This window comes from Aedes albopictus, chromosome 2 (assembly GCF_035046485.1).
Source record: "Aedes albopictus strain Foshan chromosome 2, AalbF5, whole genome shotgun sequence".
Lineage (NCBI taxonomy): Eukaryota > Metazoa > Arthropoda > Insecta > Diptera > Culicidae > Aedes > Aedes albopictus.
In genome coordinates, this window is record NC_085137.1 from 442,398,429 (window position 1) to 442,410,927 (window position 12,499).

Here is a 12,499-nt window from a genome sequence, read left to right on the forward strand (position 1 = left end):
AGTTTTTCCAGGGTTAATATTCAACCCTTCATTTTTACACCAGGTTAAAGTGAAATTTAACGCTGTTTGCATCCGATCAGAGATAATCTTATCGTATTTTCCGCGAACAATAATGACAATGTCATCTGCAAAGCCAATTACTACGAATCCATGATACTGTAATTTGTCAAGGAGATCATCAACAATTAGGGACCAGAGGAGGGGAGAAATGACTCCCCCTTGAGGACAGCCCTGAACAGCTGTTACTTTTACAACTGAATTCCCAAGATATGCTGATATTTCCCTTTTAGACAGCATCACTTCAATCCAATCAATTATAAGTCTAGAAAAGCCTCTATTTCTCATGGCCCTTTTCATTGACGCAAAACTAGCGTTGTCAAACGCACCTTCGACGTCAAGTACTGCTGCCAGAAGTATTTCCTTATGTTCAAAAGTTTTCTCTATTTTTGTGATTAATGAATGTAGAGCCGATGTTGTTGATTTGCCCGTTTGGTAGGCAAATTGAGCTCTGTTTAATGGTTTATCATTAAGTATATTAGACTTGATATACTCGTCTATAAGTTTTTCCATTAGTTTTAGAAAGCAAAGATATTTAATTTATTCCCGTTTTATGCCAATTTCTTCCACCGTACAGTCAAAGCACAATCATGGGTCACCCACAATCATTGGTCAATTACCTTTAAATAGCATGGTGAAATGACAGACCAATAATTTTGAAAGAGTGACCCATAATTGTGCAATGACTGTACAATGGTGCACATACAGGGGATGGACAAAATGATCGGGATAGGCAAAATGTTCACTTCTCAACAATATTTCAGGTAGCTGTAACTTGTCGAAAACTGAACATTTTCAAATTTTCACTGTATGTTGAACAACTAGTGTGTATCAATGGCCTAAATTTGGAAAAGATCGTGCTATTCTGCACGAAGTAATAAAGATTCTAGAAAAAGGCATACTTATTCGATAGCCAACTTTGAGCTGTTATATCTCCGGATTCAATGAACCGAATGAAATGAGATTTTGACCATTTATGACTTATATAATGAGCTATGAAAAACTTTCCAAATTTTGACCACTGATGCACAACTAGCTGATCATCTTACAGTGTAAATTTGAGAATATTTGATGCACTTTTCTAAAAGTTACAGCTAATTGAACATATTTTTAAAAGTGAAAATTTTACCTGTCCCCGATCATTTTGTTTATCCCATATATAATAAGTTGAGAAACAGTCAAAATTTGAGAATTTTTGATGCACTCTATGAAAAGTTAGAGCTTGCAGAACTTTTTTGTTAGAGAAATAAACGTTGCCTATCCCAAACATTTTGGCCACCCCCTGTACAATGAATCCCGCTGGAAGTCCATGGAACCCCTAGCAAACCTTCCGAAACCCTTTTGCAACTCCCACGAAACATAAAAATTAAATTCTGACGTATTCGTTATAGATAAATTAAAATTTCAACTTCCAGTGTCAGCCGTTCAAAGATTAGTGAAGATCAGTCATCAATAGCAGGATGAGCTAATTTTAGGATGCATTTAGGATGTGGTTCCCGAATTCCTGTACAAATGTTCTAATTTCTCATACAAAATCGAATTTAAGAGAATTTAAATTCTATGAGAATTGTAAGGAATGACTGGAACAAGATCACAGGACACGTTTCTATGTCGATGGAATTGTACACGGAAGAACAAATGAAAACAAAAATTCCAGTACCAATCGTTAAATGATTTCGAAATTATCCTATGCCATCATAAATGTTTTGACTTGCTGAATTTTTTTCGAAGATTCCAAGTCCACATTAAATCATGGACCCTAGCGCAAAATGTAGAAAACAGCCAATTTGAACACATATGTGTTTCTAACTTTACAAAAAAAATCTGGCATCAAGCACTGTAATTCCTTCGGTAGCCTCTACATTTATTCTTTAAATTTAATCAGATTTTTTTCAGGTAACGTCGTTTCCAATAGTTTCTAGAAACAAAATAATACAAATACTGCCCTTTTTTCTATATATCTAATTTGACATTCTGTATGATCAATTTGAACTTATTATGAATCTGCTCGCAATTAAATGCAAAAATCTGTTAAAACCTGGAACAATCAATACAGAATTTCGGAAATCCAAACAGTTGCATTGTGTATGAAATGCGGAGTTTAAGAAATCTTTATTGATTTAGGAGCTTTTTAAATATCACTGAGTTTCAAATATTTCACAACATTGTCCAGTAAAAAGTCCAAAAGTTTGCAGATTAGGAGTTTGTAATAAAAATACATAAAGCTTCTTCGCGAAATAGTTAGTAATGCGATTTCAGTATATTTCTAATTTATTAAGTATGAAATTATAAACTTTCTCACGTTCACTGAAGCCTGTTATTACACTACTTGATCTTCGTTTGCTATAGTCACCATCGTAAACCAAAAAAAAATAGACATTTTACATCGTAAAGAGTGAAAGAAGATTCGCTCTCACTCTATTTAGTGATTGGTCGTCTTAGCGTATACTGTAATTCAGTAACAAATTTTGAAAACGACGTATAATCAATGGTGTAGCATTGATTATACGTCGTTTTTAAAATTTGTTACTGAATTGATCATACATTTAATGACCGCCGCTTCTAGCAGAAGAACCCACTATGCATATTAGTGGAATGCCTCTTTTTTTCGCAAAACATCGTCCATCGACCAGACCAGCGGCAGCAGCATCTCGCTCTTCAAGCTGCTCAACCAACCAGTAAGGGGGGTTCCTCGCTTGGGACTGCGACCACTGCGGATCAGTTGGGCTCGCATAGCGGTACCTGTGGGAACACAGTGCGGTTTCGTCTGTTCGGGCGCGCGCGCGTTATAACTCTCTTCAGCGGAGTCAGACGTGACCACGTTGTTGTTGCACTCGTTTAACTCTAAATGCGTACCGATACCGGATCTTCGCGTGTGGTTTGAAGTTCTTGGGATCTGAACTCTCAAGTCTTGTTTTGTAGGTGATGCACGGTGGTTCATTCTTGAGTGGAGGGTACTTTTTCGTGTGCGTGCACGGTTGCTGACATCACGGACCGCCGCGGTGAGGCCGGTTGGAATTCCGGCAAATTCTTGAACCAACAACCCACAAGCGAAGAGCGGAAGAGCGCAAGAAACAGCGCAAAGCAACGAAGAAGCGTAAATCTTAGGAATTTGCTGCACCCGCAGTGTGGTGGTTATGTGTTAGACGAAAGGAGAGGAAACGGTGGAAAGTGACGTGACAACATGATGGGGAAATAAATTATGCGTCCGGTAGCTCCAAGTCCGGTGGTTGTGCTGGCGATGGGGGATTAAACCTTTCGCTCGCTGTGGAATCGACGAAGACGACGACGACGACCCAAGGGAGATAGTTTTCGTGAGTGAACACCAGTGGAGCTTTACGAAGATTTAAAGTTGTTTGTTTGGTGCGGAAGCCCGGTGGGTGGTGAAGCAGTTGTTTTTGTGAGAAAGGTTGCGGCAAGTGGAACCTGGGGAGAATAAGAAGTGCTGTGTTTTCGGAGGATGCCACGAGGTGATTTTCGGTGGTAATTGGATGGAATACATGGAACGATCAGTGCCTTGAAATCTACGGAAGATAATCAAATCTTAAAATTGTTCAATTTTATGATCGAAGCAAGCTCGACCAATTATTTCAAACGATCCAGTGGCAGGTGAGTCGGAAGCATTTTACTTCATATGGGTTGATTTTTTTAAGAGTCATGTGTGAGTGTGAAGCAAGAGGAAGTGGAACCCGGTGATTGTTGAATTCTTCAACAGTCTTATTGCATTAGGAAATTTGATACATTTGCTCCCAAGTAAGGGTACCGATAACAAAAATACCGTTAATGCCGATCGATCAACTCTCGGTTCAGAATTACCGGTATTGAAATATATTTAAAGACTTCTTTGTAGATTTCAATGAAGATTTATTTGACTAAACTTGTTTAGAGAGTTTGGAAAAAATCAATCCGATTATTTCAGCATGATGTTTATTAAAATAACTTAAATGTTATGTAAACTCGTCTAGCATGGATATATTGATCTCCGTAGGCAAATTATCCAGGTAACCAATAAGCAGTTTGAATTGCATTTATTTAGCACTATATGCACCTTTACTGCAGGTCATTGAATGCTAATATGCAGTATATGCGCCATAAGTGCTAATTAAATGCAGGTTTTGGCCCAATATACGGCTGATTAAATGCTTATCTTTCCTATCCCCAAAAAATTGAACATAAACAAAAATATTTTCCCCTGCGCATTTCAGTCTCTTCATATTCTTCTCTTTCTATTTTTACTCACACTCTTCTGTGCGACTTTGGGACTGTTTGTTTATTTTTACATTTGTTTTTTGCTGTTCCCGCTGAAATTGGGATTCGATCCCACAACCCTCTGGCTGATGATGATGCTGAACCACGCTACAGGATGAGCCATAAATGATCACATAATGTGCGTTAATTTTTTTGATCTATTTAAGGCTTGAGTACCACACCGGCAGTTATTTTGCTGTGCCTGGACAACAGCTCGGACAAGTGCTGATAATTAAACCATCCACATCATAGGTTCCCAAACTTTCAGGTCGCGCGACCCCCTTTGCCAGCTGACGTAGTTTTCGCGACCCACCACAGAAATTCCCTCATTTGTTGTATGTTATAGTAAAATATTTTACTGTCTCTCGCGACCCCCTGGATGAAGGCGGGCGACCTCCCTGGGAGGTCGCGACTCACAGTTTGGGAAACCATGATCCACATAATAAATACACTATGACATAATTGGTTTCTCATTCCATGCGATTTATTTAGAATACATTTGTTCACTCATTGATTTGCTTCGTTGCTACCAGTAAATGATAGGGCATCTGAATGGAAATGTGGAACAGTTTTAGCATCGTTCATCTCTCTTAGCAGTTTGGATGCTTATTAACCAAAAAATATCGTGAATTTGAAATGCTACACAACAGCCGACAAATTTTAAGCAGCATTTGAATTGCTAATACAGAACAATTCAGCAGTCGAACTGCTATGATACAGCAGCAAATAGATATAGGGTATATGGATCATTCCTTGGCCTAATTTGCAAACCGCCTTGACAATTTTGACCATAACTCATGAATTAATAGCACTAGAAATAATATGTTGACCCTATTACGCACTCTAGGCAATGCATGTTTCACCAATTGGAAGTAAACTAACGTAAATATTCAAGAATTTACTTAACTAATTTGAAAAGTTTCGATGTGATGGTATGCAACGTTGGTCTATAGTACAAAAATTGGCCTATTAGTGGATACAACGTTGGCCTATTGCTTTCCATGCACTAGAACCACTTATTATCTCATTTTTCAATATTTCTGCTGAGGTATTATCTCTGTTTGTTCACCAATCATACTTTCAAATTACATTTTCGGAGCTAAATTTTCAAAAAACTATAAATTAATCATTTAAACTAAAGTTCTTTCTTTTTTAGTAACGAAAACAATGCAACCCGATTATTGTGTTATATTTTTACAGTCACCGCACACAAAATCTATTTTTCTGTTCGTTCTTTCTGGTTCTTACGCAAGCAATGTTGTTGGCGTCACTTTATCGGTGTTTTTGACGTCACTTTACTGATGGGCCAAGATTTGGGTACATAGTGAAAAAAATGTCCTCAATATTCGGCCCACATGTAATTTGCAAAATAGTTATTATTCGTTAAAAACAAACATACAAATTCAAACTAGCATCTTTGACCGTCGCATCAAATGTTCAGTTATTGAAAAGGCAATTCGAAATATTCCAGAATCATGCCATTTATGATCATGTGTATAGACTACCCACTAAGCCGAAGAATCATGACGTCTACAAAAGCTAAACAAAGTGACATTTTCATACAATATTAATACTCCAAAGTGCTAAAATTGAAACGAAATGTTACAGTTGTTTGGCGCAAAGCTTTTCCGATATCCAGTTCGGCATGTTTGTTTGAGTTTTTGGTTAACGTTAAGATAGGCCGAACGAGGGGACTATGCCAACGAAGCATCCCGATACCCTAATGCAGTTTTATAGCTGAAATACAGCATATTTAAATGCTTATTGGTTACCTGGGCAGTTTTATAGTTGAAACATGTATTGGCACTGAACGTGATTTTAGCCCATCAGACAGCATTTAGTCTGCACACTTTATTGTTTCATTTGTAGTATTGAAAGTACTATAGCAATAATCATCAAATTTTGCAGGCATAATATACACATAATCGACTACTTTCTATAAAAATTTCATGAAAATTGGCAGAGAAATTCAAAAGTTATGAATTGGCAAACATCGCACATGAAAAACACTAAAATTTTTCACTGACACTTACCCCTATCAACACCAATAGCTTTCAAATCAATTGATCAAAGTTGATGAAATTTTGCAAGAAAGTGTTTCTATAAGTATCATAACTGCTAACGAAATTTCATTATTATCATCACAGAACTTTGAACTGTAGCGTAAAAGAACCATCTATTCTGCGAATGAAAATTGGTCATGATTGTACAAAATGCTTTAAACCACGTCTGTTTGTTTTTCATCCACAGTTAAAAGTAATGTATCGATTTTTATGAAATTTGGCACAAATAATAAACATACAACAAAGAGTTCTCAGTCAATTATTTGGCCAATTTTACCGATTCATTACAGAGCTACAGTCGTACTTCTGTGTCCCGATTATTGCGTAAACAGGCTTTATATACAGATGCATATATTATTGCTGAAATAAGGAATAAAAACCACAGCTCAGAGGTGAGATTAGAACAGGCGGCCCACCAAAAAATCATTTTTGCTCCACACTGCTTATTCAATTCATAATCAGATTTTATGCCAATTTAAATCCAACTATTTCGACAAACAAACATTTCATATATGCAACCTTTCTGCAAATCCTGGATAGCTTAGTAATGATTGGTTCAATGAACGTTGAATTTTGGAAATGAAAGCTTAGCTTGGATTAACTCCTTGTAGCTTGTTCTAGCTGTAGAAATATCAAGAACTCCTAAATCTATTTGGGGGTTCTTGATATTTCTACAGTTTTTAGAATCCATCATCAAGGAAAAATCAGTTAAAACTTCTTCTGTCTTCACCTTGCAGCTATCTATCTGATTTGGGTACATGTAAAGCTGTTCCTGTTTCATTTTAGACTGACCAAGATACTGCCCTGACACTGCGCAGAAGTTTAAGAATAGCTCTAAAACAGTTTCATACAGCTCATTTCTTTCTATCTTTTTTGTCTATCTATATTTGTTGTTCATTTTTGTATTTTCTAGTTAGCTTATATGACATTCCTAAAAACCGGAATTCAACTGAAAATTGTAGATTTAGGTACTTTAACGGTAAGTTCCAGTACCGAAATACCGGTACTCACCAAAAGCGGTCGGTACTGCGACCCCTAAGTGTAACCATCATGATCAAAGATTTTCATTCTGGATAAAAATCAATAACTAATTAGTGCGGCGTCCGATTTGAATGTGGTCTTCGGCAAAGTTGTAGCTGATCAAGTTACCTAGGAGTACCAAGGGTCAACTAACACTCTAGGGCACTTGGGGAAATGCTACGCTCAATTGAATGAAAAATGTTGTTTGCCATAGTAATTCTCATACAAACATGGAAGGGCTTGTGCACTCTCAATTTTCAACCAAATCAGATCAATTTTTGGGAGAAGGCATAGAATCTGGTTACGAATCGAATAAGCGGTGTGGAGCAAAAACGATTTTTTGGACCACGCCAAGTCCACTAGTAAGATTTTATTTGCAAATTAACCCTCTAAGCTCATGCAGAAAATGTTTGAAGAATCCATCAGAAATGCCCATATATACTTACGAATCAATCAAGTTTATACTATTTTCAGGCAGAGCTCCTGATGGAATTCCAGACTGAATTCCTGACTGTTGTAGGGTCTTGTTACTCGGAATATAAAAAATCTGGGGTTCGGGATTATTATTTAACTAATGTCAAAATTTCACAGGGTCCCAGGAAAAATATACATTTGTCAAAAAAAAAAGCTATTGGCTTCAATAAATTGCCCCCCATATGCCCCCTTACAAAAGATAATGAGTCAAAGAAATGTTTTACTTGATTTAGGTAAAACTTTTTCAAAAATATTTGTAATTAAGCTCAAGGCGAAACTGGGTGCATTTTTTAATTTTTTGAATAATGAAGCAATATTTTCAAAATTAGTTCGCATTCACATGCAGAGAAAAAATCAAGGTATGTCAAATTCTGTCCTGATTTTTTTCCTGGGGAAAAATGTTTTTCGTTTTTGCAAAAACTATTTTTTATACAAAATTTAAAAAAAAGTATTTTTCCAAAAATGAAAAATTTTTTCCATCAGGAAACAAACTGGAGACAGCTTGATCCTTCCTCTACCGCTTTTGAAAATATTGCTCCGTTGTGGAGCGGACCTGGTGCGGTGGTTAGAACCCTTGACTATCACGCCGAGGACCTGGGATCGAATCCCACTCCCGACAAACTCGCCAAAATGTGAGTTCTTCCTTCGGAAGGGGAAGTAAAGCGTGGATCCCGAGATGAACTAGCCTAGGGCTTGAAATCTCGTTAATACAGATAAAAAAAAATATTGCTCCGTTATTTAATGAAAAATCGGAAACCAATAAATAAAGAAATTTGGTTTAAATAAGAAACATAAACCATCGAATCTGGAAATTTAATTTCAAACTACAAGATAGATATTATTGAAAACCCTAATTTCTCATAGTTGAAAAATAGCTCCCAATTGCATATCACAGCACGCAGGAAAAGATAAATCAATCACTGTATTAAATCCTTTTCAGTCAAATAAATGTTCCAGCTTTATTAAGTGTAAATTGAATAATTTGTATTCTCAAAAAACATGTTTTAAAACTCAAATGTCAGTAGGCATGTCTTATCCAGAAATGGAAAAAAGTGAATGTTCGATTTGCTCAAAATTCTGAAGTGTTAGTACGCACAGGAAAACCATATTCTAATATATAAAAATGCAGTGGCATACGTGGGACCGCGCATAACTTGCGAACGGAAGGTCCTATTTTGGTCGTCTTTGTTTTGTTCTGTTAGTTTTCACCCAAGGAAGGTTTATGAGGCAAAAAACATGGAAAAATTGAGAGTTTTCGAAATTCGAGGACTTGGGATTGGCTAGAAGCTTCAAACGTCAAAAAACTCAGTAGGAAAAACAAAGTTTGCCGGGTACAGCTAGTATTCTAATAAAAAATTTCAATCAAGTGTCTGAGGAAACACGTTTTCGATATATGCAAAAAAAAAATCGAAAAAAAATGTTTTGAATTTGAGTATTTGGCAAAACAGTAAAAAAGTAGTTTGTGCGGGAATTTTAGAAGTTTTTTTTTCATTTTAAACATTATGCAATGATTTTTTCATAATGCAACTCATTTGAGTTGCATAATGTTCATAATGCAATTCAAATGAGTTTCATCATGAACATTATACAACTATTTTTCATTATACAACTCATTTCAGTTGCATAATGAACCAGTTCGGAAAAATTGGCCATTATGATACCAAAATAAGTTATATAAAATGTAAATTATGATACTGAATTGCATAAAAGTTATTATTTGTTTCAAAATGATTGTATTCTCGCTATTCAAAGTTGTGCCCATACTTTCTGGGACACCCTCTAAGGTATGGTTTTCCAAACTGTGGGTCGCGACCCCCCAGGGGGGTCACCGGCCTTCATCCAGGGGGTCGCGAGGGACAGAACATTTTACTGTGACAGACATCAAATGAGGAAATTTCTATGGTGGGTCGCGAAAAGTATGTCTGCTAGCAAAAGGGGATCGCGCACCTGAAAGTTTGGGAACCTATGCTCTAAGGTGTATGTAGTACATTCTTCAGAAGTCTAGCTTTCTCTAGGACTAGATTTCCTGACGAAGTCTGTCAGAAACGGCAATAAGGGTCCCAGATATTCCCTAAGAATTGCTGCAGAAGTCCGATCTGAATATAATTTACATACGTTTTGTTAGCAATTTCTTAATAGATCCTGTAACTTTTTTTAAGGAATAAGCCCAAAAAATACAGAAATACTACCAGAACAAATTCATGGCAGTTTGAAGGAAATGATCAGAATTCACATTATTTAATTCAATCCTAGTATACAGTCAGTCCATAAAAAACCGATATACCTAGTGTATCTACGCATGTCGGGATAAATGCCTGCTAGGTTTTTAGTTCATCGAAAATAATTTGACCCGATTTTTTTTTATTTCGTCGTCAGGGTGACGAATTTCAAATAGAATGGCCTTAAAAATCAATGTTTTTAAAATATTTTTTTTCGAAAAATCTTACCTTTGAAACCATTTGGCCTTTTATTTATTTTTTTTTTTGTTTGACAGATATTCAAATCTAGTTTTTGGGACCTGCCAGAAAGCGCTGAATCGAATTCAAAAATGTTAACATTAGTAAAGAAGATATGTAGTGAATAAACACTACAATAACATTTCATATTAAACACTTTATTGCCATTTCATTTTAACCTAATAGAATTCGTGGGGAAATTTTTGACGAAAATCCTGGTGGAATTTCTGGCGGAGTTCCTGAAAGAATTTTGATGGAATTCCTGGGGGAAATCCGGGTGGAATTTTCGGAAGAATTCCCGATGACAATTCAGGAAAAATTCTTGATGGAATTTCTGACGAAATTCCTTGAGAAATTTCTTATGAAATTCCTGAAGGAATTTCTAGTAGAATTCCTGATGGAGTTTCAGGTGGAATGGGATTCCTGTTAAAAATTGTCATGAAATTCCTGGTGGTAGATACATACATACATTTATTTGTTCAACATCACTAAGACAAGACATAATCAACAATAGTACGCCACAATACTCGGTTTGTGGCTGCCGCTCTCCATCCTCGGTCGCGCCCAATGCTCGCCAGGTCACGCTCAACCTGTTCCGCCCATCGCGCTCTCTGCGCTCCACGCCTTCTTGTGCCAACCGAATTAGTAACAAACACCAGCTTTGCAGGGATGTTGTTCGGCATTGTTCCAACATGCCCTGCCCACCGTATCCTTCCGGCTTTGGCCACCTTCTGGATGCTGGGTTCGCCGTAAAGTGCAGCGAGCTCGTGGTTCATCCTTCTCCGCCATACACCGTTCTCCTGCACACCGCCGAAGATCGTCCTTAGCACGCGTCGCTCGAAAACTCGTGGTGCGTGGGTGAATCTTTTTCGACCGCAGTTTCTTCTGGAGCCCGTAGTAGGCCCGACTTCCGCTGATGATGCGCCTCCGAATTTCTCGGCTCACGTTGTTGTCAGCCGTCAGTAAGGATCCGAGGTAGACGAATTCCTCCACCACCTCGAAAGTATCCCCGTCTATCGTAACATTACTACCCAGACGGATCCGGTCGTGTTCGGTTCCGCCTACCAGCATGTACTTTGTTTTTGAGGCATTCACCACCAGTCCGACCTTTGCTGCTTCGCGTTTCAGGAGGGTGTACAGTTCTGCCACCGTTCCAAATGTTCTAGCGATAATGTCCATGTCGTCCGCAAAGCACACAAATTGACCGGATTTTGTGAAAATCGTTCCCCGGCTGTTGAGCCCGGCTCGTCGCATCACACCTTCCAGCGCGATGTTGAAGAGTAGACATGAGAGTCCGTCACCTTGTCGCAGTCCCCGGCGAGATACGAAAGAACTGGATAGTTCACCCGAAACCCTTACGCAGTTTTGCACACCGTCCATCGTTGCTTTAATCAGTCTAGTCAGCTTCCCAGGAAAGCCGTTTTCGTCCATGATTCTCCATAGCTCTGCGCGGTCGATACTATCGTATGCCGCTTTGAAGTCGATGAACAGGTGGTGCGTTGGGACCTGGTATTCACGGCATTTCTGGAGGATTTGCCGTACGGTAAAGATCTGGTCCGTTGTCGACCGGCCGTCGATGAAGCCGGCTTGATAACTTCCCACGATCTCATTTGCTTTAGGTGACAGACGACGGAAGATGATCTGGGATAGCACTTTGTAGGCAGCATTCAAAATAGTGATCGCCCTGAAGTTCTCACATTCCAAATGGTCGCCTTTCTTGTGAATGGGGCAGATTACCCCTTCCTTCCACTCCTCCGGTAGCTGTTCGGTTTCCCAGATCCTGACTATCAGCCGATGCAGACAGGTGGCCAACTTTTCTGGGCCCATATTGATGAGTTCAGCTGCGATACCATCCTTACCAGCTGCTTTGTTGGTTTTGAGCTGGTGAATGGCATCCTTAACTTCCCTCAGCGTGGGAGTTGGTTCATTTCCGTCCTCCGCTGCACTGGCGTCGTCGTTCCTTCCGTTGCCGTGGGCTCCCGTGCCTACGTTCTCCACGCCGTTCAGGTGCTGATCGAAGTGCTGCTTCCACCTTTCGATCACCTCACGTCCGTCCGTCAAGAGGCCTCCGTCTTTATCCCTGCAGATTTCGGCTCGCGGCACGAAGCCGTTGCGGGATGCGTTGAGCTTCTGATAGAACTTCCGTGTTTCTTGGGAACGGCACAGCAGTTCCATTTCTTC

At 38.7% G+C, this 12,499-nt stretch overlaps 1 protein-coding gene across 10 annotated transcripts in view; it reads left to right on the forward strand.

Annotated features, from left to right (window-relative positions):
* LOC109397319 (EGFR adapter protein) overlaps positions 1-12,499 on the forward strand; it is a 275,114-nt gene that overhangs the window by 58,565 nt on the left and 204,050 nt on the right. For 4 of the 10 annotated variants that reach the window (XM_062853753.1, XM_062853756.1, XM_062853758.1 and 1 more), the window contains one exon: positions 2,980-3,666. The exons of 4 other annotated variants lie outside the window; for them this stretch is intronic. The gene's annotated coding sequence lies outside the window, so the exon portion shown is untranslated. Of the gene's footprint in view, positions 1-2,979; positions 3,667-12,499 lie in introns of those variants that run through there. 2 more of the 10 variants (XM_029869902.2, XM_062853754.1) reach the window with 2 other exon arrangements.